We start from the raw sequence: 27,516 nt of genomic DNA, 5'->3' as shown, positions 1-27,516 counted from the left end.
CAGCATATGGAAGGCACAGGAAAGTACAGGGTGCTACTTACAGTTTCCATTTTTTAGCATTCATGACTACCAAGACATATAAGTGAGAAAAAAATTTGAGTGACAGCATAACTTTCCTTCAAGTCAAAACCAAAAAAATAATACTCCTGACACATTTGCCTTTTGTAGAAATATTTCAGAGAGGTGTGCTAAAGCTACTGACAGTGTTGTTAGGATGGTTTCTGTGGCTCGTGGTGGGATTTTGGTTCAACAGTAGCTTTCTCCCCACAACTCTATACCTTTGACCACTGTGCTACGCAGTGCAGGCTCAAGCAATTTGGGTGAGTAACAGCCAAGCAGCCTCAATTCTCATTCCACTTTGCCAAGAAAGGAGGTAGTAATGTTTTGAGAGAACTTACTGAACCCAGGACAACTTGAGCCTTCCACACATAGATATCCGCCCAAATCACTGTGACTACTACATATGTGAAGTCTCAGAAAAACACAGAAGGTGAGGGAAAAGTTTTTTAAAAAATTAATTTCACTCTATAATGGGATGAAACAAAATATGCCAGTGCCTCTGTTTCCATGGCATTGAACTGCTATTTCTAGCTATTTTTATTTTCCAAAGATTACAAGTCAAATGGGGCTGGATCCACCTAAGGTTATTAGTAGAAGTGCTCAGCAAACAATTATCATCAGTTCTAGCTGACCAGGGAGCTTCCAGTTGACTGACAGTTAGCAAATGTGACACACATCTACAAGAAGTGTTGGAAGGAGGATCTGGAGACCTATAGGTCTCATATTCAGTCTGACCTCAGTGCCAGGAAGAGTCATGGAACATATCATCTTTAGTGCCATCACACAGCATGTACAAGACAACCAGGGGATCAGACTCAGCCAGCAGGAGTTTATGAAGGGCAGGTTCTGTTTGGCCAACCTGATCTCCATCTATGATGAGGTGACCAGCTTAATGGACAAGGGACAGATTGTGGATGTTGTTTACCTAGACTTCAGAAAAGCCTTTAACAGCATTTCAAACAGAATTCTCCTGGAGAAACTGGCTGCTTATGGCTTGGTCAGGTCCACTTTTTACTGCGTAAAAAGAAAAACAGTTGAAGGACCAAGCCTAGAGCTGATGGGACATGGAGTAACATCCTGTTGGTGGCCTGTCCCCAGGGCTTTATCCATGATCTGGACAAGGTGATCAAGTGCATTGTGATTCAGTTTGCAGGCATCACATAAAGTCTGGTGGGAGTGTTGATTGGCTGAAGGGTAGGAAGGCTCTACAGAGGGATCAGAACAGACTGTTTCAGTGAGCTGAGGCCAATTACATGAACTTCAACAAGGTCAAGTGCCAGATTCTGCACTTGGGTCACAACAACCCCAGGCAGCAACAGAGGCTGGGGGCAGAGCGGCTGGAAAGCTGCCTGACAGAAAAGGATCTGGATGTGCTGCTCAAGAGCCACTGAACACGAGCCAGGGTGTGCCCAGGAGGCCAAGAAGGCCAATGGCATCCTGGCCTGGGTCAATGTGGCCAGCAGGACCAGGGCAGTGATTGTCCCCCTGTACTTGGCACTGGTGAGTGCTGTGTTCAGTTTTGGGGCCCTCCTGACAAGAAAGAGAGACTGAGGTGCTGAAGTGTGTCTAGAGTAGGGCAACAGAGCTAGGGAAGGGTCTTGAGCACAAGTCTGACGAACATTTGGGGGAACTGGCTGTGTTTAGCCTGGAAAGAAGGAGGCTGAAGGGAGACCTTATCAAATACCTGAAAGGAGCGTATAGTGAGGTGGGGGTCAGTCTCTTCTCCCAAGTAACAATCAACAGGACAAAACAAAATGGCCTTAAGTTGTGCCAGGGAAGGTTTGGATCTAATACAAGGAAAAATTTGTTCACCAAAGGGTTGCCAAGCATTGGAACAGGCTACCCAAGGAAGCGGTTGAGTCATCATTCCTGGAGATATTAAAAAAACATGTAGATGTGGCACTCCTCCATGCTTTAGGGGTGGGCTTGGCAGTGTTAGATTAGTGGTTGGACTTTATCCTCTTAGAGGTCAATCTCAATGATTCTTTGAAAATCTTGTTCTTGAAATAGACAAAACAGTTTCAGTTAGCATCTGATAAGGCTAGTGGTCAGAAAACATTTAAAACACAAGGACTGTTGGCCCTTTCTTGTTTGGTTGATCAATAAAATTGGATTAAAATGCCTACAAGCCAAAGTTTCAAGATTCTCCTTGTTTATTTTTGCAAGCACGGTCAGCACAGTGAGAATGATTCTTCCCCCTCTTGTGGTTTGTACTACATTATATACTAAGACCTATGGGTTTTTTTTTTAATTTACTAGGAAGTCCTATACCTTTTGTCATGATGTTTACTTGATTTGGAGATGATAAATGTCTCTGCCTTAGGCCCTTTATCATTGGTTACTTGTCTTTCCATGATGTGAGCAGATTGACAGTGACACAGTCTTACAAGGTTGCTCTCCTCACTAAATCACTGTGTGGGAAGAGTGTCAGAATCAACAGCCAGCAATATGTTCTTGTGTTGGTTTCCTTCTGTCATGTACACTCACATTTAGAATATGGATGGGGTTTATTATGCTTCAGTTGGAATTTATGCACACATTCAGAGGGGTCACTAGTGAGCATGTAAAACCAATACAGATTACATCTTTGACACACTGCAAAATGCTGTAAAAGTGTATTTTTGCAGAGATTTTCTGGAAAAAGTTAGAAATAGTTTATGGAGTCATCCACAAAATAAGGGTCACAAATAGGGCTTGAGAATTTAGATCAAAACTCTGAGAAGTGTGACATTTTTATGCAATAGTGGCTCCCAACCAAGACATACACGTAAGTGATTTTCAAAGCTATGATAGTCTGCTTCCATTTTCTTCAGAGGATTCTCCTGGATGCTCAACACAAAGAATTTATCCCACTACAAGCTCCTATTTTATACAGTTCTTGGCTGAACTATTACAACAGAAACTCAGCTGGGCTGAGCACTTTCCTGTAAGAGCTTAATTTATAGAGATTTTAGTTTCAATATCTCAAAAATTGTAATGTGCAGAAATTTTTCTAGAGACAGGAAAGAATATTTTCAATGACATATCATTATTCTTTCCCTAGTTATAGTACTTGAAGCACAAAATATCTCCAAACTTCCTCAACAGCCACTTTTTAGCAAAATTCCTTCTGTCTTCAAGGGACCATTTGGAATAAGACAACTGCTTTTCTTGACTCAGTCCGCTTCCTACATGACACTTTGCTCTCACCTGAGCTACCTTCAAGAGAGTGATTTTTTAACATTCTGAAAGAGAATTCTATATTTAAGATGAACAGAGCGTTCAAGTTGAAGTTTCTTGCAGAATAAATACATTTCCAGGAACTTTGAGAGTTAACTCTGTTATTTAAACATAGAGTGCCTTAGAAGAAGTTGTAATTGGCACCACTCATATTCTTAAGCATCACTAAGTTGGATGCAGGTAGATATTTGGCCAGCAAATGTCTGCAGCAACTTAAGCTCTGACATTTTCGTGGCTTAAATCCAATCATCTCTCACAGCAATCCAGAATAAACTGGTTAAATCTACACTGAATCACGCAAGGAAAACTTGGAAATTCTCTTCTGTTGATAGGCCAAAAGAGACAAAAAATTCCAGTGAAAGGACAGCTGCGCTTTTGTTTTTTTTTTTTTTTTAATGATGATGATGATGAGTGTGATATATGTCCTAAAGTTAATTCGTGTTAAAAGATACAAAATGTAATATCATCCCTATAAGTATAAGTTTTGTTTTAATCCAATATGCTATGAGTTAACTCAGAAGAAAGCAGCTCAGTAAAAGTACAGGAATTTCTCTCGCCTGAAAAGACAAGGGGGGGGGGGCACGAGACACAACATGATTAGAATTACCAGGAGAGAGACACAAACATGCCTTGGCTGAGAACCATTAAAAGGGAATGTAACATCTGTTCTAAAGTTAATTCATGTTAATAGAATATAAAATGCAATACCGACTGTATAAATATAAGTTCTGTATAAACTAGCATGTTAGAAGTTAAGTTTTGTTTTAAAATAGCATTTTGTGAGTTAACTCGGGAGGAAGGGGACTTAATAAAATACAAGAATTTCTCTAGCCTGAAAAGGCATGGGAGGGACACGAGGAGAACTTGATTGGAATTACCAGAAAGGAGGACAGAAGACTGTCACTGCCAGGAATCGCTGAAAAGAAACAAAAGGCAACGGAAAACGGAGATGATAGCCCGGAGGACCCGATGATGGTTTCAGATCCGTATCTAGATGGTCTCCGGCTGGAATTAACATGTCCACACCACACCTGGAACCGACCATTAACAGCATTGTCCTCCTCCGCTGATCCATTCAGACTCTTAGAACTGAAACCTGCATGTTTAATGAAGATGCCTCGGAGGGAGGACCATCGACATCCCGAGCCTCTCTCCGCGATCCAGTGTATAAAAAGAGACTGCTGCAAACCACAAATGTGAACTTGGGGATAACAGACTGGCAGAGTGTGTTATCATTGTTCACCCGGTGCCAACCCCGGGCTCGATGCTGTCCTTTTAATTGTGGCTGTCCAAGACTGTTATTTTGTCTCTCAATAAAATTCCAAATTTTGATTTATCGAATTTGGTCTATCTCATTTATAACATGAGGATTACATCTTTAGCCACCAAAATCATCTGCCAAAGTAAAGGTAATGCCTTGGTAAGTTGTTGTTTCTCTCTTCAGAATAGAGCATTGTAGTACTGGGACCATACTTTCAGTGGTTCTCATTGCTTCAACATTAAGGCTGTTCCTCAGGAAAAATTGGCCCTTGGCATTTTGAGCAAGAATCTCACCTTGATCAATAAAAAGTGAAGTCAATTGCTCTCTCTGCACCCCAGTGAGATACTCTGCCAGACATCCAAACTGTGCTTTTCTCAAACACCTACACAGAGTTACAGATTTACTCAGCTCTCTGGGTAATCAAAATAAAGCCTTTCATGAGAAAATTCTATCTGGAGGAATTTTTGCTATACTGATCAACACAGATAAAGGCAGAAAAGATTTATCTAATGTCTCATGGTGGTAAGGTAATGAGGTTGCCTTCTTCTGCCCTGTTCTTGAACAAATATTCCCACAATAACAAATGTTCTGTAAAGACAGTGAGAATTAATCCTAGTTGAAAGATGGACTAGTTGGTTCATTCTATGCTCTTTCAAGGAGAAAACCATTCTTAAATTGGTTCAGCTGTACCAAAACCTTGCCTTTGAAGCCGGCAGATGCAGATACGAACTCCCAGCTCTTTGATGCATTTGAAATGAAATAGGCAGATAGACAGTGAATACATTCTTATTTTCAGATCGTTTCTTCAGAAAGTTAGAAAAATCTATGTCCTTTTTAGTTACCAAACTCTTCAACAGTACCTGCTAATGGGATACTTTAGTTGAACTGGGGCAAGAACAACCCCTGCCAGACAGCTTATCCTTCTGTTCAAACTTTAATTAAAGGGAAAAGACACTTTTATGGCATTTTGCACTTTAAGTTGTAGAAATTGCAGTGCTAGTTATGAGACAGATACTTGGTCTTTTGAGAGCATCAACGATCTTGTCCTTGTACTAGTTTAAAGGACTGCTTATTGGAGCACAGCAAGAGTAAATCACATTCCAACCTGCATAGTCTGCAGCACATTCAGCTATAGGGTGCCTCACACTGCCTTTGAGCCCAGGCAGACACCAAGTGAAATGCAAGTTTGTTTCATTCCATTAAAACTATTTCAAAGGTCGCAGTCTGTGATTCTTTAGAACACCACTGAGACAATTACAGAGGATTGTCAAGCAAGTTCCTTCTGTGTAGCCTGGTTCTTCAGGCAATGTGCTAACCATTGGAACAAGTCTGACCATAATGTACATAATAAAGTACTAAATCATTAAACAGGTTTCTCAGAGAGCTATTATGATTCACAATGTATGGAATAAAACCACAAATTTACAGAATATATTGTCATTTTGCCATTTCAGCCATATTTAAACCTTCTCACTCATGAGCTATTCACAAGCATTGTAGGCTGTTTTCTTTCATTGATCAGTCAAAAATGTGTGTCTGGCAGAAAAATAAAAGAGGGAAGAAGGATGAAGTCATAGAACCATAGAATGGAGGTTGGAAACAACCTTAAAGATTATCTAGTTCCAATCTCCCTGCCATGGGCAGGAACAGCTTTCACTAGACAGGTGACTCAGAGTTCCATCCAACCCATTCCCGAACACTTCCAGGGATGGAAGGGCATCCACAATTACTCTGCCATGAAAAAGAGTCCAGAGTAGAGGTAAATGAAAGACTGCAGGAGGAACTGCAAGACCACATCTTAGCAGGCCAATGTCTCGCTGAAAAGAAAGAAAGAAAGAAAGAAAGAAAGAAAGAAAGAAAGAAAGAAAGAAAGAAAGAAAGAAAGAAAGAAAGAAAGAAAGAAAGAAAGAAAGAAAGAAAGAAAGAAAGAAAGAAAGAAAGAAAGAAAGAAAGAAAGAAAGACAGAAAGAAAGAAAGAAAGAAAGAAAGAAAGAAAGAAAGAAAGAAAGAAAGAAAGAAAGAAAGAAAGAAAGAAAGAAAGAAAGAAAGAAAGAAAGAAAGAAAGAAAGAAAGAAAAGGCTTCTTCTCCCTCAGCCTTTTGAAATCACATTGTTACTCATTTCTGACAGATGAGATGATAGAGACAGTCTCATTCTCCAACCAAGACCTCACTGGGGAGTCTGAAGAGCTCTGTATGGCTGAGAAGAAATACTAAGCTTGTGTCCAGACATTTACTATTCTTTCCATAGGCAGCAGCTACAAGGTAGATTTTAGCAAACTGAGAGAAACTGAAGACGTGGGAAACATCCAAAAATCCTACAAGTAAAAGGCGCTAGCATCTCCAATTGTAAAACTGATACATGAAAGAAGCAACTGGCTGGAAGGAAGACATTGCCTTCTTTCATTGTGAGTGGCCAATAATGGTGCATACAGACTTGCAGAATAGTTGAGGTTAGAAGGATATCCAGAAAGCATAGCAGCTCATCTAAGTGCCATCCATCTACTTAAGCCTGCAAAATACACGTATGCTTTTGTCAGAGGACTGAGGCTGCACAGAACTTCCCACAGTAGGCAGAGATGAGCAAGACAGTACAGAAAATCTTACATATCCGTGCATTGCTCTGCTGCTGGTAATCTGGGCATATTTTTCCCGAGATTGCATTCTGATTCACTTCCACCACTATCTAAGGAGTTTGTTAGCTCTCATGTGGAGGTAAAATGCCCTGCTGAAAGGTTGTTCAAGGTAATGGCCGGAACAGTATTCTTCTGGAAGGTTAAGACCAGGAGTGCCTTTTCACCAACCAGTAGTCCTATTTCAAGCCAAAACATACCCAGTCTTCTTATTATAGAAACAATCCCACAATGAAGTAAAAGAATGCAATTTTAACCTATTCAGAAGACAATTTATATGACAGAATGAATAAATTTCTGCTGGGTGTCAACAGAATATTGCAGCCCTTTTTTCTTGTCAGCTAGAAACTACAAAAACAAACTCCACAGCACCCAGGTTATGCAGCTCCTGACTTACAATGATGAGGTAGGCACAAAAAAATCACAATTAAACATATCATTAGCAATGGCAATGTCATCTTGCCTCTTCTAGAAAGAACATAAAAAGGCAATTCCACCAGAACCTGCCAAATTAACACCTTTTAGAAATTTCTGATAGTAAAGCCAAGGCAAAATTTGACTTCAGAGTCCAGATCAAAGCTGTATTTTATAAAGAACTGACCTCCCAAAGAAATCAATGGAAAAGTTCTTATTATCTTTGATGGGATCAAAATGCTTGTCTCTAAACTCCACCTGCAAACAGTCACAAGATTTGAACCGTGGCTCATTCCCACCTCCTCTCCAGAGGTTTCCTAAAAGCATGCATGAAGCCTGGGAAGTTCATTGCATAGGCCTCTGCCTCAGCACCTTTTCTATACACACAATCTGATCCTCCAGGCAAGCTTCCCTATCTCCTTATGTACACATGTATGATACACCTTTATCTTTTAGTCCTAATAATTAATCATATACGCTATAAAAGGGATTATATGCCTTTTTTTTTTTTTTTACTTATTACAGGCTCTTAAGATATCCTGCTTAATTTTCCACTAAACTGATATACATTATCTTATTAACTTTGAACAATATAAACAATGTATTATAAGTATTTTTACTGTCAAATACTTCAAATGATCATCACTATGTGCCACTAAACTGAGGCTGCTTTTAATGCACTCTAAATCTCTTTCACATAATGAGCCTTGCCCAATTTCCAAGACGAGTCATCAGCTTCTGTGTCAAGGGCTGGTTCATGGAAGATAAGTGCTTTGTTTTCCTCTGGTAACTTCTAGAATTATTTGGGAAAGAAAAGCTGATTCCCCTCAACACTGTTATTATTCTGTCACACTAATGTTCTGCCACAATGTTTGCAAAATTGTTCTGAGAAAAAGGTATGTTGTGTTCATACAAACATTGAGGAGGGAATTGTATTTCAGGTCAGGGAAACAGCAAAAGGGATTCCTCTAGATATAAGAAGTTGTGAGGTAGATTCAAGGCATCCCAAGCAAAAATCCATGTTTTGTCATGCTCACATATGCTATAGGGTCACTATGTGTCACTCAGAGAAATGAAAGTGAGATTGTGCATATCTGTTAATTTTTGGACATGTAGTTTTAAAGCTTACTGCAATGTCTGACAATGACTGTGAAGCCAGACTCAAGCCAGTACTGGCAGAATAATTTAAACACTTAAATAAAGAAATGTTAGGCATGAAGAGAATAGGAATCCATAATTCCTTATGAGATCTTGTGATGTTTTATACCTAAGAACTAGAACCAAGAAAGCAAAATCCTTCACGAACAGGAACATTCTATATAAAAACAAGAATTTTCTTGTCAGTAGATTAAAAAGCACACAGTTACCAATGCTTCTCTATTTCTCAGAATGAGAGGAAGGTACATGAAGCCTCTCATGCAATAAAAACAGGAGAGGTACCTTTTAAGATAAGAATTCCAGCTTCAATAAAGGGTATGAGCATCAGTGGTTCAGTTGGACAGACGACACCCAGTAAGTTTTAATTCTGACAGATTGGATCCATGACCAGCTCCCTTCATTCTCTCATGGAAACACAAACTTTTTTAGCTGAATGAAACAGAGATTCTCTTAGAGACAAATGAATTTACAGGTAACTAATACTCAGGGCTTATTTGCATTGATATATACACCTGGGTGTGTCCATTTCTCTCCCTGCACAAATTTTATAGTTCTCATCAAAACCCACAGTGTAGGGCAAATCTCAAAAGTTCGTACAAGGAGGGGTAGCAAAAGAAAACCTAGTATTAGAGTCCTCATTGTGAGAAAAAAAAAAAAAAAAAGTAGCAGACTCCCTTTTCATTAGACAGCTGTGAATCTAACATCAGATACATAGCCTATACCACTGCACAGATACCACCCACAAGAAACCAGGTTTCCTTCAGTCCCCTGTTCATAAAACTGCTTGTCTGATTTGGTGATTAAATACAGCCCACTACTCGATTTAACCACTACAGAGTCAATATCACTACCAAACAGAGGGCTATTTTGTTTACATTTTTGAGGCAAATTACAGAAGAACCCAGTGTTAACTGCCAGCAGAGACTCAGAGGACGTGGTCTCACCTCCTGAGTCTCCATCAACAAATGAATGAACAATCCAGGCCTCAGGAAAGGGTCAGTGAGGACTAATGCAAACTCATGTGAACTCAGGTAACAGTAAAAGGATCCACATAAATATGTGAAGTCCTTTATAAGTAGGCTTTATTTTTCATTATGCTCTTGCTGCCCATATGCTGCTATCGAGCAGTTCTATGAATTATATCGGATTTCTCACCTGGCTAAAAAAAAAAAAAAAAAAAAAAAAAAAAAAAAAAAAAAAGAAACCTATTTGTGGTCATAAGATCATCTGAACTAGACAAGGAATAAGGCATTGTTTGTAGTTTTCTTACTAGGCTCAATCACTCACTCAGCATCTTCAAGCAAATAACATAAAAAGCAATTATTGCTATTGCCAAGTGTTAATTGGAAGGAATAACAAAGACTGTCTTGATGAATATCATTATTTGCTGCAGTACATCACTAGTGTTTTTCAGAACTACATACAGCAGGGTTGTCGTACCAGCAAAATAACTTTGTTCTTACTTCACAAAGTGGTGTAATAATGACAATTTACTACAGCAGCAGCAAATGTCTTCCTGGAGTTTTTTTCTTATCTTTTAATAGGAGAGATTTTAGTCTCATTTTGGTGAAATTCACACAGAATATGAGTAGTGTTAAGCACATAAGAATAGTGTTCATTCATGTGCAATTTTATATAGGGGTTCTACAAAATCTCACACTGGGGAGTTGTCTCTTTTGACTGAGAAAATGCTCAGCACTATGCACAGAATTTCCTTTCAGGTAATTTCACTTTTAACCCAATTTGCACACAGTTAGGCCTGTTAAAAAAGGCCCTGATCACCTGTCGGGGCAAAGGTACCTCCTCACTCCTGCTGCTCTTTTCTGTGCAATGAAGGATGTTTCAGTCTATCAACTCCTACATTCCTAGGACCAGGAGGGAGCATTTCATGGTAGCCGAAATACTCACAGCTGAGATTAAATAAAAGATGATATATCAAACCAACATTCAGTGGCAGTGCACCACTTTGGTTGTGTTGGTGCTGAGTTATCATTACTGGTGTTGTTTTCTCTTTAGAAAACCACCACTGTCTAATGATAAAGGATATCTTTTCTCCTCTGCAGTGCAATTGTGAAATTACAAGTCATCTGCCCTACCATTAAATTAGCTACAGTCTAATTGTACAGTCTAATACAGTCTACAGCTTATGTTTACAACTTTTTTTGCTATTTTGGTAATGCTGTGCAAACACTTCAAAATATGGCAGGTCCTCTGCTTTTTTAGGATGTGACTCTGCATTTGAATCTTGCCAGCAAGTGGCATTTATGCTTGACATTTCTAATGACGTGTTTAGGACTTAAATGATGAGTGGTGTTATTTCTATTTTAATGATAGTGATTTTTTTTGTTTGCCAGAAATTTACTGGAATCTAGAATATACTGGAGCCCTATTGTCACCAAGTACCAATGCTGCGGTCTATATGTCTCCTTTTCCATCTATGTTGAGGTCATGTCTGCTTTGGATTAAGTAACTTTTGTTCTGTTACAAAAAGGATCATTCTAAATGAGCCTGAAGAGTCTTATATAGCTCCAGGAACAAATATACAGAATGACTATCCACCCTCTCAACTTCACGGTGGAAAAGAATCAGTCTTGATTCACAGCATTGTTGCCATCTCAGAACTCAGTTTATTTCCAACGTGCTTATCAAAGGCTTGTCTGTGTCTGACCCTAGACTTCAACATCCCCAGATGTAAAAATAACCCTTAAGATCAGTGCTTTCTATCAGGATCATGTACTATGACACTGCCATTTCAGACAGTCAGGTTCATTGAATACATTGAAGACTAAAAGACTCATTAAAACTATATGCCTTCTACAACAGACACACCATGCTACATTACAGTAAAGAGGAAACAGGTTTCATCATAAAGTCCAAGTTATAAATACTTTTAACAATTGATAAATGTTCAATAGTCAATTTTATGATCAATGAATTTTTGTGTTATTACGGTACAAAAAGTCTATCATTTTGTTACAGTTTTCTTCTGCCATACTTAACAACTGACACAATGTGCAGTGCTCAGGTTTGTAATATCTATTATTTGTGCGTTTGTCATTGGTAAAGCATTTAGAAATTAAACATTGATACAATATTAAAACTGAGAAACTGTTCTACTTTATAGAGCTTCGTCTACCACATCTTTATTACACCACTATCAAAGTCCTACCATTTCATGCCTCTTTGCTTCACTGTCTCTTCCTTCTTAGGGGAGAATGTTGATCAGTATAACATTTTGGTTTTCAATAAAAATTTATTCATTTTCTCCTGTGCAAATCTTAAAGACCATTTAAAAAGAGACACTTGCTCTGTATCAATCTGCTCCTTATCATTTTTATGCATGTGGAAATCCACATCAAGGTAGAAGTGCTGTCCTTAGAGCACCATCATACGTTGCTACACAATGCTACTCTTAAGCATGAGATGAATTCTGACAGAACATGTGCAGACAAAGGTCCCACTGGGAAACTGATGTTTACATACAAGCTAAAACAGTTGGCAATATTGAATTTTTTATGATAGGCGTGATAAGTTTACTCCCATTAACTTCCTCATCACAGAAAGATGGCAATACTGACACTTCAATCTGGGACTTTGGTCAAACCTCACCTTTTGTAGTTAAACACTCGTAAATCACAAAAAACAGTATAAAAGTTAGTACTCAGATACAATGGCCATTTTGAAGAATTAGTAGGATTGTATAACAGCCTTATTAAAACAAACAAAAAAATTGGCAATATGAAACCTGTGTTAAATGAAGAATGAACTGGTTAATGGAGAAAAAAATTTGGAAAGACAGCTGTCAAGCCAAGAGAGGTGAGGATCTGACAGATATAAAAAGCACATCTGCTAAAGGCATGCAGGTGACAAAGTTTAACAGAGTTCCATAAAGTGCTGGACTGAGTGGAGAGAACCAAATAAGTAACTGAGCAGAGTTCTTATTGCAGTTGTGGGCACGAAGGGCTTATTGTGACCATTAAGGGCCACACTGGGGTCCAAGTAATTGTTTTATCTTTCTGTACAATATCATTGTGGTGATCAGCACTGAACTATTGTGTTCTTTTCCTTCTTTTTTCTCTTGTAGGATGTAAAAAATAACAAAATCATAGAATAATTTCAGAAATCTATTCATTAATCAAGGGAAATACCTTGCAGTGAAAACCTTGTAGTATACAAAATATTCTGTGCTTTTGTATGATTTTGTCAACTACACAGTGGTTGGCTCTGACAGAAATGAATACAAAATGAAGCTTAAGGCCAAATCTCTTTCAGTGAAGGGTATTAACGTGTGGAAAAAACCAAAGAAGTCAGACTCTATATTTCAGAAGTCATTTTGACTAAAAATAGATGATGCTCAGATGATACACTATTGGTAAGCACTTCCACTCAGTTCAATTGGTGATGATTTATGGACTAATATACCGAGGAGGGTAGAATAAATACTCTAATGGTTCTATCTCACCTTGAATCCTTCATGTTCTTTTTACAGCAAGAAGGATGGTTTCAAAGATTAAAATTCCAGTAGAGAAGACTCTCACCATCCTTCTTTATTTGTGCAAGGATATATAGCCCCATCCCTAACTCCTCATAGCTGCATTAAGTCTTAATCTGGTAGAGAAATAAACTGCCTCTCCCTTGCTATAATGAAGAGAAGAGAAAAGAGAAAAATGTTTCAGCTACTTTCCCCACTTGTGCAAGATTGGATGAAGACAGTCACAGGAAGCTGTAAGGCTTCTCTCCATTAATGGAAGAAGAATTTGGGCTCAAGGCAGGAAAACACCCTTCAAGGAGGCAGCACTCCAGCAGTGACTTGGATGCATTTTCACTTTTAAGGATTGTACTTTCACAAACCAAACACACCATTTCAGGTGCTGCAGAGGATTATATATTATGACGCCACACTCCTAGAGTTCCATGCTGTGAGGTGCTGAATGTTCTGCCCAGCCCTGGAAGATGCACAGTGTACAGCACTGAAACAAATGGACTAAGCCTGGGTATTTAAATTTCAGCAACAGTGCTCTGCAAAGGTTCCAAGAGCTGCATTTCTGAAGTGCCTGAAGCTGAGTTGAAGATACAGTCACAGATCCTATCAGTCTTATGAGTAATTATGAGATTTCTCACCATTTAGTGCACACTAGTGACTGAAACCACATTAGATTATCAGACTGTTTTCCTGGCTGTTATAATTACAGAAAATAAACAAATATTCACTCCCAGTTGTCAAATAAACAAGACAGGATATTGAAAACACTTTCTTATACACTAATACAATGGCTATGATAAGCATTAAGCCTAGTCCTTCCCTTATCGACCCACAGTTTAATTTGCAAAGGTTTTAATTTACCTCCATTTTCCACCTCCTGTGGGGAAAAAAAAAAAAAAAGGGGAGAGAGAGAGAAAGAGAGAAAGGACAAAAATATTTTTAAAATTACTTAAATAGTATTTTCTATCCCTTTGACTGATGAAAGCAAACAAACTCAGCAGTAACTAGAATGAAACCCACAAAACCCCAAACAACCACAATAAAAGGAGAGATGGCAAGGAGAAAATAACAATGTTCAAAAATATTAAAATTAGATATTTCTATTGAAAATCAAATGACAAATATATTTAAGTTCTTGTTCAGTTGCTTTAAATATCTGTGGATTATTGTCTCTGATTATTCTTATGGAATTCCAGTTTTGATTACACAACTGTTGTTTCCAGTCTTCATTTCAGTTCTTTATTGCATGACTTTGAAAATTTCTTGATCTTTGTGATATTTGTAGGTTGGAATACATGTAGATGTCATGTTCATGCTCACATTAATCTTTAAGTAGAGCACAAGTCATTGGGACAGGAAGTCAACCACAGAAAACAGATTAAACCAATACAGTAATTAATGGGGCCTAATTATTTTTTTAATGCACCAATGTTCCTATAGCCCAGTTTCTGCAACTCCCATTCACACAGTAGCAAAATTACATGGATATTAAAGTAATACTAAAATGTTTTAAGATGGAAGTCCTACGAGAACTGATAGGTCCACTCTTACAAAACTCATAGTTTAAAATTAGGCCAAACACTGTCACTAAAGCTTGCACAGTGGAAACACTTTGAACACCGTACAGAGAGTTTGCCATCCTTTTAACTTTGTGTGAAGGCATTAGATCTCAAGGCCAGGAAAATCAACCTGTCCTCCTTAAAAGTTTCTTGAGAAAAAAAGCCCAAGATAGTTAAGAAAAACAACAGCCATTATTGAATTGAATTATTTGTCAAGATGGATGTTTGGAAATGAAATTCCTCTTGGTCTAGGCCTTTGCACTGTGTGCTCAGGGCTGTGTTTTCCATCCTCTCTGACAGATATGACCTCCATGTATGGTGGCAATCACAGAATCCTGAAAATTCATCAACACTCACATCCGGCCACAAGCTGCCACTGACACACAGGCTGAACAGTGCTTTTATAAAGACCTGCACATCTGGAAAGCATGGAATTATTGATTCATCAAATTTAGATGAGTTTTATTGGAAAAAAAAGCCCCAAACTTTGGAGCTTTAGGAGAGACTCATCTCTGGAAATACTGGCTGGACATCATATCAGCCATGCTTATCTTTGGGTGATATAAATGGAAACTGAGAATTTGAGAATCCTGTGGAAAGGTGTTATACAATGGGTATGGGACAGGCAATGCACTGTTTTAAAGGTTCATATGAGCAATAAATAGAGATATAAACCATGAATTATATGAACCAATTGTATCAATACAAACATTTATTTTCCAATGCTTCTACTTTTTTTTTTTTCCTCCAAGTGACCCAGCTGTTATGAACACCTTTGCCATTAAAGGACTCTAGAATTAATCAGAATAAAAATCCACTGAAATGTTTCTTTATTGAAGTAGCTTAATATTGTTGTTTTCATATAAAGAAACAAAGCCAAAAATCCCTGCTAGAGAACTTTACTTGTCACTAATTCTGCTAAATAGTTTCTCTATCTTGCCAATTAGTTCTTTTTTACTACAACTGCCATCCATCTAAAAGCTGGTTTGCTACAGCTCATCAGGATTCTTAAGCAATAACAAACACAAGGATTTTTAAAATCAGAACTCATTTTATTCATGCTGTATGCACTTCTAATTGCATAATATTAAAACAAGGCCTGCAGGCAGGTGAACGGATAAAGAAGAAACTTTTAAAAACCCCAAGCAATTTGGCTCTGTTCAAATCAATCACATAAAATTTAAGGCCCAGAGTACACTGGATTCATTTAAAATTTATGTAGGTGGTGAGCTGTCCCACAGAAAGTCTTCACATACATTCTAATCCACCATTGCACCACATTTAATTCCTGTATTTTCAGCAGTTCTTTGATATTCTTAAATATAGGGTAGATTAGCTCCTTGTCTTGTGTTACGTAACCTAAAAATGTGTATTCTATTTCATCTGTTGAAAGCTGTTTTCTGGGAGATGTTTTGTCCTTCTCTTGTAACTCCAGCGGAGGAGGGGGGCAGATGCCTCCTGATAATGGCCCAGCCATTAAAACCAGGTGGAGCAGTGTTTCTTATCTCTTTCATCACCCCTCCATCCTCCAGGGGGACATCTTCTGATAATGGGCCATTAAGGCCCACCAATGACATGACACATTCCATCATCCCATTGTGAGATGCTACACACAGTGGGGGAGGAGCCAGCCATTTCCTAGCTAGATAAAAACTGGGACTGAAGGACACGAGGTATCTTGTTTTTCCACTGGATGCCCAGAGGAAGACTGGACCCATGACGCCACCACTGGACTTTTTACAGGATCATCTCTACTCCACAGAACCACATCTGTTACTCCAGGAGGATTTATTTGCACTGCTTCCAACATCCTGACCAACAGGGTGCCAGGTCGTATCCCTGAATCTGTCAGGGTTTCTTCCAGGATTTTTGTTTGCTTCCTTGCATGTTTTTTTGTACTGCTACACTTGAATTTTCCTTTTTAAAGATTCCTAGTAAAGAACTGTTACTCCTATTCCCATATCTTTGCCTGAAAGCCCCTAATTGCAAAATTCTAATAATTTGGAGGGAAGGGGGCTTTACATTCTCCATTCCAAGGGAGGCTCTAGCTTTCCTTGGCAGACAACTGTCTTTCAAAACCAAGACACTCCTTAAGAGAAAAATTTTTATCCTCCTCCCACAAAAAAAGAAGTGAATTCTCCTTATTTATCCAAGTCCAGATGTGATTCCTTAATGACTGTGAAGGTAAACTGAACTTTGAATTACTTTTGTATTATGTTATTAATTTGTTCAGTGTACTCCTTGAAGAGTGCTATTAGTCAGAAGAATCATGACTCAAATGCCACCCTTGCTATGCCCAAGGGATGTTGATGAGTAAATCAGAGACAGGAATGTGTCTTCCAGTTCCCAGATTCTGCAGACATTGACTTAAGTCTATCAAATTTTCTCATAAGCAATTTACTGGGAGTAACACTCACAAATTCACTTAGGTGAATAAAGCATTCATAAGAACAGAGTGATATCCATTTCCCAAACAGTAATATCCATTTTCCTTTTCCATTCCCTATCAGGGCTGGATGTTAACATTTGTTTATCTATAATTTAAAGTATGATTTTATTAATGAAGGAAATGAATGCATTCATTCAGGGGAGGAGACCCTATTCATATTGATAGGGTTTGAGGGTGTCTTCTTATTCACTGTATTTTATCTAGGTCATTCACAAGAGACTTTAAAAATGTTCAAAACACACTTGCAGAGTCAGAGCACAGCTGAGGTTAGAAGCTCCAAACACCCTATGCAAAGCAGGGTGGACTACAGCTGGTTGCTCAGGCTTTGAGGATCTCTAAGGACAGAGACTCCACAACCTCTGAGCAACTTATTTCAGTGTTTGATTACAATTTAAAAGCAAAACAGACTGCTCTTATATTCAAATGTAATTTCCTCTATTTCATTTTTCAACCATTTCCCCTTGTCTTGTTTTCTTGTCCTTCAAACCACTGGAAAGAGTCTGCGTCCATATTTCCTTCTCCCATCAAATGTTCATAAAAAACTTGGTAAGTTATCCTTGAGCCTTCTTTTCCCCAGGCTAAACAATTTTAGCTCTCAGCCTTTCCTTGTATGACTGGTGCTCCAAGCCCTGATTCATACCCAGGAGAAGATCCTTCACTAGACCTGTACCAATATGGCCTTTTGTCTCTTGGGCCATGGAACCCAGGACTGTGATTTAGCACTCCAGATGTGTCCTCAGCAGTGGAGAAGGATGACCAGAACAGACTCCTGTTTCAAAATCCAGTTTCCAAAATCAAGAGTCCCTGTGCTCATGCACAGGGTGAGGCTGGTCAGGGAGACTAAGGACTATTAGTGCCCTCATGTCCCAGCCGTGGTTCAATGCCAGGTTATCACTGGTGTTAATACTCAGTACCTTTTCCAGCAACTTAAATCGTGCAACAAGATACAATATTTCAAAGCAGTTTGGGTACATACTAGTCCCTTGAAGCAGTGCGGTTACTCCAGTCTGAGGTTGTGAGCATCTGCTTGCAAAGTCCACCAAAATCATATTTTGTCCCTCAAGCTAGAGAGAGAGTTTGCTCCCACTAACTTTTCCAGAAAAAGTCTTGCTTATGTCCCAGTCCTCTCCTGTAACAAACCTTTTTCTACCTTTCCCCACCAAAATTCCCTTCCCTTCCCCTCCTTTCTCTTGTGGATTGATGCCCATGTGGAAGCCCATTTGCTATATATCAACTTCTCCCCTTCACCACTTATACTCCTAAGTCTCTCTCAGAAATTCTCTAGAACTTTCTCACATAAAGCTCATATTCCCAGAATTCCAGGAACTTCTCAGTTCAAAGTCCCCCACCAGTATTCCCCAAACCCATCTTTGCTCTGCCATTCCTTATGTCCTTTCCATAACTGTCCTTTCCCTTTGCATTCCATACAAGTTATCACTTTCTCCTGCCCAACAGAAGATCCTGTAAGGGCTGCATACTGAGCTTCACCAAGGATTTCCTGTCACATACTTTAGGATAAGATTCTGAATTTCTGCAGCGTTCCTGATCCTTGCTTCTCTGTTTGAAGCATTAAAGTATATTTGAAGTTGCTAAAGCAAATGTTTAGAGGACCTCTGGGTCCCTCACCCTCACTTGAATTTCCCTCCTTTTTCTGTAAAGAAAATTTGTTGGGCACAAATCACTGCCTGAATATTTGCAGTAGAGAAGCAAATATAGACATTAGCCTAGAGACACGATGAGCTGCACAATTTCCTCACACAGTGTCAATTTTACTGGCAAAAAATCACAGGGGTTGGGTTGTAGAGATTAAGCTATACTGATACAGGCACAGTCATTGTCAGGATCTCAAAGTCCAGTATAAACATTTTGCACACAAACACAACAGCCAAAAAATGAAAGGAGTGTACAGCATGTTCATAGTATGATCTACTGTATGGTCAGCCTTCCCTGTGAGCCTACACCAGAGACTCATCCTTCTTACCTTGCAGGATCCATGATCTGTCATCTTTAGCCTTTTTTTTTTTTTTTTAAAAAAAAAAAAAAAAAAAAAAACAAACAAAAAAAACACAAACCCCACCCCCCCACCTCCTTCAGTATAGTACCAATTCTTTCCATAATAATTATCATTACCTTTTTCAGAAATAGAATGAAGTATCTCATCCCTTACTTTATTCTTGCAGGGCTGTTTATCCTTCTGGACCTTAGCTACGTAGCTCAGAGAGGCTTCTTGCAGGAAATCTTCACAGCTGAATAGGATAACAGAAAAAATGTTTGAAAGGGACTGTTGGAGTACACACTGCTGTCAAAAACCTACTGCCAAAGAATTTTGACAGCTATATAAAAGCATATATCATATTCAGATATGAATATCAGACTATATTCAGCATGGTAATTATGCAACAATTAGAACTGTTCATTAGTCTTCTTTAGTATTATCCTTTATTATTCACTTAGGCTTGCTGTAGATTTTCTTGTTCTTTTTATATAAAAGGACATCCTAAATTATTTGGACTGTATATTCACAGGGGAAAAAAAAAACAAAACTGACAGCCTTGCAGTTTCATTTTATTTTTATGAGAGCAGCAAGAGAAGAACAGCTCCACAAGGTATAATAATCCAGGAACCAAAGGTGACCACAACACTGGAAGTGCCCTCACTCATCAGGGCATGTTCCCAGAGGGCTGGAACATGGCAGGCAGCCATGGTGATAATAACAGAGTCTATTTATAGTCTCAGACATAGCAAGGAAATGAACCAGGTCCAGGGTATGACCTGGGAACCCATACAGCAGATCAGCCAAGCAGGGCTAGAGATAATGCTGCAAAAAGGCTCCAATATCCATCCAAAATAAAGGACTAGGAACAAAGGCACCTGAAATACTGACCCAGAAATGCTCTAAGAAGCAAGACCAGAGTCAAGACTAGAGCCAGGTATACCTGTTACATAGCTCAGAGTAAGAGTGAGTGCCCAAGCCCCAGCTTAAATGTAGCTCCAGGGATTGCAGACAGGAGGCATGGGTGGAGGAGACCCCAGGTGAGGCTGGTCAGGGAGAGTAAGGACTATTAGTGCCCTCCTGTCCCAGCCATAGTTCAATGCCAGGTTATCTCTGGTGTTAATACTCAGTATCTTTCCCAACAACTTAAATCGTGCAACAAGATACAACCTCGGAAAATATTTCAAAGCAGTTTGGGTACTACTAGTCCCTTGTAGCAACATTGTTACTCCAGTCTGAGGTCGTGAGCATCTGCTTGCAAAGTCCAGTGTCTGAAGCACACGCATTACTCATCCTGGGGGCTGAGCTGCCTGCAGTGAACTTCATCATTCTTAGAAGACAGAGCTGTTTGAGAAGCCTTGGTCAGCCTTGGAGCTCAGCTGTAATGAGTTTGAGTAGAAGCTCTGCTCAGCTTTATCTCAAGGCTCCTGGCGCTGCCTGCTCTGCAGTTGTCCTTGCTCCCATCTTTTTCTCCCTTATGGAGAAGGATCAGCTCCTGCTGCTCCAGGGACACATTGCTGCTCACGGGCACAAATCCCAGTGTACCATGAACATGTCCTGGGGGCAACTCAAGGCCAACTCAATTCTTGGTTATTGTATTGCTTCCCCAGTAAGTGCCATGGAATCTGAAGAGTGTTTCACTGGAAAATATACAGCTCTCACAGACTATGGCTAAATTGCAGAGCATGGCCATGCTTCCCATCTTCAGGGTTTAAGTAGGCCTTGGTCTTATGTAGGGTGAGACTCAAGATGATGCCATATCCCCTTCCCTTTCTGCATTCATGATTTAAACAGGCAGGCAGGACGATGTGTGATGCGCTCCACCATGTCTCTCACCTGTGTGGAAGCAGAACAACACCCCACAAAATATGATGCTTGGCAGCTGGTATTGGACCATTGAGACAAGTCACAGTGAACACTCCAAGATAACATAGTAAAATTCTCAAATAACTGCTTAGAGAAAAGACTCCCAACATAGTCAAAAATAAAATATATAACAGAGTCACATAATCACTTGGGCTGGCATTTAGTCCAGCTTCCCTGCAATGAACAGGAACATATTCAACTAGATCAGGTTGCTCAGTTTCACTCAATCTGATCTTAACTGTTCCTGGGAATGGAGCATCTACCAAGTCTCTGTGCAACCTCTTGCATTTTCACCACACTCGTCATGAAAGAATTCTTACATCTGCTCCAAATCTACCCTCTGATACTTTTAAACCATTGCCCCTTGTATTGCAACAGGCCCAACTAAGAAGTTTGTCCCCATCTAAGTACTGAAAGGCCCCAGTAATGGCTCCCTGGAGCCTTCTCCTCTCCAGGCTGAACAACCCCAATGGTCATAACTTCTCCTCACAGGAGATGTGCTCTATCCTTCAAATAATTTTTGTTATCCTCTCTAGATCTGCTCCAATTAGTCCAGGTCTTTCCTGTACTGAGGACCCAAGAGCTGGACACAGCACTCCAGGTGGGGTCTCAGCAGAGCAGATAAGAGGGGCACAATCCCTTCCCTCACCCTGCTGCCCACACTGCTTTGGATGCAGCCCAGGATGTGTTTGGCTTTCTGGCTGCAAATTCACACTGCCAGCTCATGTCCAGCCTCTCATCCACCAGCACCCCAAGTCCTTTTCCCCAGAGCTGCTCTCAATCTGTTCATCCCCAGCCTGTGCTGATACCAGGGGTAACGTGGACTGTGGTGCAGCACCTTGCACTTGGTTTTGTTGAACCTCATAAGGCTCACACAAGACGAATACCCAAGCTTGTCCAGGTTCCTCTGAATGGCATCCCACTCCTCAGGCATGTCAACCACACTGCACAACTTGGCAAACTTACCAAGGATATACTCTATCCCACTTTGTCATTGATGTAGATATTAAACTGTACTGGTCCAAATATGGACCCCTGGGTGACACGACTTATCCCTGGTCTCCATCCAGGCATTAGGCCACTGATCACTACTCTGGGTACATCCATACAGACAATTCCTTTCCCACTTGTGAGAGTCGAGTATTTTCTCTCACACAAAGTCCTGTACCAGGGTTAAAAGATGAATAGAACTTGCAGCTTTTTGGTCTTTAGAGATGTTTATTTAGTTTCTTATCTCAAGGTCCACATGCCGCCAACACCTAGCTTAGCACACTGGAAAACACAGCTGCCAAGAATGCCAGCCGAAGAATTCCAAGGTCTGTTAAAGGTTTCCAGTACAATTAACTCTTAAAATGTACTATATTTACAGTTTTGTGCCAATAATAGCTACCTATTCTAAACATGCGATTTCTGCATCAAGCCCATTCTACCAATGTCTCTGTGCCACCGTTACAGCAGAAAATGGAGTAGAAGAAGAAAAAGATGAGACACCGCACAGAATCCTCCATCTTGCTCTCATGTATCACCATACTAAAAACCCAAAACTGCAAATTTTCACCCTGTGACAAACTAAATTACTATTTATTTCAAATCTTTGTTGCTTTTAATTCATCTCTAAGTGTTGGAAGTTTTTCCCACGGACTAAGGTCAAAGGCAATGCCTTCCTGGGGTCCCAGCCAGGGTCTTGGACCCCCCAGGGCAGCTTGAGGGATTTTCCATGAGCCCTGGACTCCAACACCCACTGAACAGTCTACCCATCAAATCCAACTCTCCAATTTAGTGAGAAGGATGTTGTGAGACTGTGTCCAAGGCCTTTTATGAGTCCAGATAGATGACACCCTTAACTCTTCCTTAACCACTGATGTAGTCACTCCATGCCTGCTGGCTGAGACAGAAAGTTGTGTGGGGAGCTTTTCCATGCTGCATAGGATAGCATTAATTGGGAAAGGGAATTCAACTCCCTTGCTCCTCTGGAACATCTGCCTGAGAAAGTTAGACAGGAGGCCATTGGCTGCACCCTACTCAGAATGAAAAAACACAAGTAATTTCTACTCTAAACAACAGTCTGATATAATAAAAAGGGTCACTGAGCATTGCTCATGTCTGTTGCAATGATTCTCTTAGGAAATTAATGTGTTTGTAACTTTCTATACTTGTTTTATTTGAAACACCAATGGCTTTGCTATCAAATATCAGCCTTTGTAAAAATTCATCAATTTATTCTTTGGATTAAGTACAGCCATATCAATTAGGTTGCATAACAAATGCTTGTGGAATCTGAATACTCTGAAGAACTTGAAAGGAATATCAATTTGGTTTGGACAGGCTATTAAAATCAAGTCACTTGGGAGTGAACAGGAGATTTAAAAGTCTCCACCATGACTTCTGGAGCATATTAGTGCTTTCAAGCAAGACGGCTCACTTTACCTTCTCCTCACTACTTCACTTTTTATCAAAATGTGCTCAGTTTCAAGCAACAGAAGCCATTATCTCACACCGATATCACAAGCGGAACTTCTCTGATGATGTTAGAGCCTCAGACTTAATGCCTCATTCTTGCATGTAGTAATGCAATTAAATTAGGCAGAACTCTGGAACAAACTGCTTCACCTGCCATATGCTCATTCTCTCTCCATTCAGCAGCAGCAGTAATTTCCTGCTGGTAGCTTTCAGACATGGAAATACTTGCTAGTACACAGAAATAAGGTACTTCCATTGCAAAAAGGAGCCTCTACTTTCAACATTTTACAACAGGTAACAGCCGGCTAGACTACATTATAGCACAGCAACAAATTATCCCAGCTAAAGCACTTCATTCTTCCTTGATACTGCGTAAAGACCACGGACATGTAATTGAGGGGCCGGCTTTCACTGGGGGGAAGATAAGCCAGGTGCAGACCTGTTCTACAGACTCATTTGAGCTTGATTTTTAGCACTTCCTATTGGAAACATTGTTTGGCTCAGCTTTACTCGGCAATTGAGAATTCACACCAAATTAGAGACATAGGCATTTAGATGTTTTTTGTCTCTGCTGCTCAGACTGTCCACTGAATGTCCACCCTTGCTCTGCAATTTGGGTGGCAAATGAAGATGTTTGGCTTTACAAGTCATCAGTCTAGGCTGAGCTAATGGGAATAGGAGAAAGACAGTGGATATCCTCTCATTCCATTCCAACGCTTGCAAGAGGAGAATCCGACTTTTCAGTTTCCATTAATTACATACATCTACAAAGCTTATTTTTCAGCAGAAAAAGACTGTGATTCAGATACTCAACATTAGCAATTTGTTTGCCTGGAATAGCAACTCTTCCCCCACCAAGAAATACAAGAATATTTTTGTTTCAGACAGATTTTGGCACACTGCCTTTGTTGCAAGCAAATATATTTCATTCAAAACAGAGACCCCTTTTAAAAGATGGTTTTCATTTCATCTTATCTATCTTATCTAAGAAATTACATGGCTGTTTCAGCCTTAAGTAGATGCTACTATTAGTAGTTAATGTGTCAACAAACACTGCACCACCACTGCTCATTGCCCTGTATGAGAATGTCAAAGAAAGTGAAAAGGACGTCATTTACTGAGGGCCTGAGATGGAGGATTTAAGAAATGGTTCTGCCTGTTGCTCAAGAAAACAGCTGAAAGTTAGGAGGGGGTTGTCAGATTTTGCACAAGTTCAAATTGTGTGCCAAAACCCATTAATTTTTTGCTCATCTTCTCTGTGTATTCAAATACAAAGTGCAAACTAGGGAGTGAGAAAAAAAATCATATTCTCTTGACATCTGCTTACATTTCTTTGTACATACTCAATAAAGTAAAACCCTAATTACGGTCTGCCCAAAAGACCACAAGGGACAATTTCAGGTAAAGGTGATTGGTTAACTTTGGCTGAAGGACAGGTGTCCACCAAGCCACTCTCTCAAACCCCCTCCTTAGCATAACCAGGAGAAAACAAGACAAAAAATCTTATGAGTTAAGAGCAGGAGATCACTCGTCAATTACCATCACAGCCAAAACAGACTTGGCTTGGGAAGATTAACTTAATTAATTGATAATTAAAAATAGACCAGGATGGTGAAAAGAATACCACCTCACACTCCCTCCTCCCCCAAAAAACTAAACTAGAACAAAATAAAGCCCATTTTCCTTGCACTCTCAGGCTCAATTTCACTCCCAACTCTTCTACCACTTACCCTGTCCCGAGAGATACCAGGGGATGGAGAATAGGGATTACAGTCAGTTGATAACCCTTCATTTCTGTTGCCTTTTCCTCCTCGCACTGTTCCTTACTCCAGCATGGGATCCCTCCCGCAGGATACAGTCTTTCGCTAAGTGCTCCAATGTGGGTCTTTCTGATGACCTGCAGTTCTTCAGGAACTCCTTCATCATGGGTCCTTTCTATGGGGTACAGTACTTGATGAAGAAAGTGTTTCAGCCTGGGTCCCCCATGGGCCACAGTTCCTGTGTGTTCCTCTGCATGGGTTTCACCTCCTGCTAGGAGACTGCTCCTGCAGCTTTCTTCAGGATACATCCATCTACTCTGTGGGTGCAGGGACACAACCTGTTTCACTATGGTCTTGCCACAGGCAGCAGAGAAGCTTCTGCCCTGCTGGCTGGAACATCACCTTCCTTTCCTTACTTGACCTTGATGCTGCAGGACTGTTCCTCTTCCATTTAACTCACTCCTCTCTCACAGCTGCTGCACAATGTTTTTTATCCTTTTTTGAATATGTATCATACTGGTGCTACCAGTGATGGACCCAGCTTTGGCTCCATTTAGGGCTGGATAAAACTGTCTCCGTCCAATACGAGGGCAGACCCTGGTCCCTTCTCATGGAATTCAACCCTGTAGCCTCCCTGATCCCAAAATCTCCCCTCATAAATCCAATATGGTCAGTCAATGCAGGTAAGAAGATGCAGCTAAAATAAGACGCATAATATCACATAGATATTGCTTGTCTCCAGCAGAGAAACACATGCAAATTAAGCAGAGTTTTTCTTTGAATGATTGAATATCAGTGGCAAAGTCAAAGAGAAAAGGATGTTCCCAAATACAACCATGAGGATCAACTTGCAGCTGCAAGAAACATTCATATTAATTGACAGAGCCAAAGAAGAAAAAGTATTTATGAGTTTATAGGTAAGGAAATTATTTTGTGTGACAGAGACAGCTAGAAAGAAAACCACATTAGCACATTGTTAGGGCACTGCAAATCAAAGGTTCTAAGCACAGACTGTCTAGGCAATCCAATCACTGTCTAGGCAAACCATTAAGAAAGCTTTTGATTGCTTGTGAGAATGCCTCAGTAAAACAAATATGAATTATTCAGTCATGTCCTTATGTTGTTAATGCTGTAAAAGTAAGTAAGTAAGTAAAAAAAAAAAAAAAAAGAAGCCATAATATGCTTGTTACTTAGCTTCAAGTTATTTTCAATACACCAGCAATGTAAATGGTTTCTGTTAAAAAAAAAAAAAAAAAAAAAAAAAAAAAAAAAAAAAACACTAAAAACCCCAACAGTACAGAAAAGGATTCTTATCTGAAAACAAAGTGATACAGCCACTGCAATCAGCCCGTAGCATCAAATTTACCCAGAGATCTACAGTACATTCATGGCTGGTCATACTATCACATTTCTAACTGCCTTCAACTCTTGTCTAGTACAAATATTTACTTCAAATCTTCAGAGCATTATTTCCATAAAGGTGTTGGCTTAGAAAGTAATACAACCAAGAACTATGTACAGGCCTCATCAGAACTGCATTTTCTGGGAAGGACACAATTAACAAGTATTTTTTTATAGCAACATACATACTGGATAGAAAGAAAATAAACCCAAATATTGTGGGGGTGATATGTCCCACCATCTGCTATGTGCCTTAAAAAGGCTTGGTATAATTCTCACTGAGAACAGTAGAAAGATTGAAGGGAAATTATTGGCAGCAGCAAATATATTCTGTATGAATTTTCATTCCTTCATATTTAAACACAGCAGGAACAGATACTTCATCAGGTTTTGAGTTGGAGAGTTAAAAAATGTGGGAGTTGGGGTGTCACCGTGAAACACAAAGAAATCACACGAAGACAAGAGATTTCTGCAGAGGTTCTTTTGATCCAGCTTCCAGCTGAAAGGGTGGAGAGAAGACACCCCTTTGTTTATTCTTTTACTTTTATACATTTGTGGGTCTAGCAGAAGATTGGCTTTTTGGGGTTTCCACCCCTCAGCCTCAGTGGCCAGACGAATTGTCAGTTACAATTGTTTTCAGGTTAGAAATATGCAAACAAAGGACAAAGAATGAAAAACAAAGGATTTGTTTATATTACTTCTGTGGGAAAGGTAGAAGAACTGCTCTAATATTCTACAGTAACTAAAAGATCTGACTCCATTTATGAAAATCAAAAGGCTAATAAAAAACTCAGAAAAACCA

The sequence above is a fragment of the Hirundo rustica genome, chromosome 1 (genome assembly GCF_015227805.2).
Source record: "Hirundo rustica isolate bHirRus1 chromosome 1, bHirRus1.pri.v3, whole genome shotgun sequence".
Lineage (NCBI taxonomy): Eukaryota > Metazoa > Chordata > Aves > Passeriformes > Hirundinidae > Hirundo > Hirundo rustica.
The sequence above is the reverse complement of the archived record's forward strand: the minus strand, read 5'-3'. Positions refer to the sequence as shown.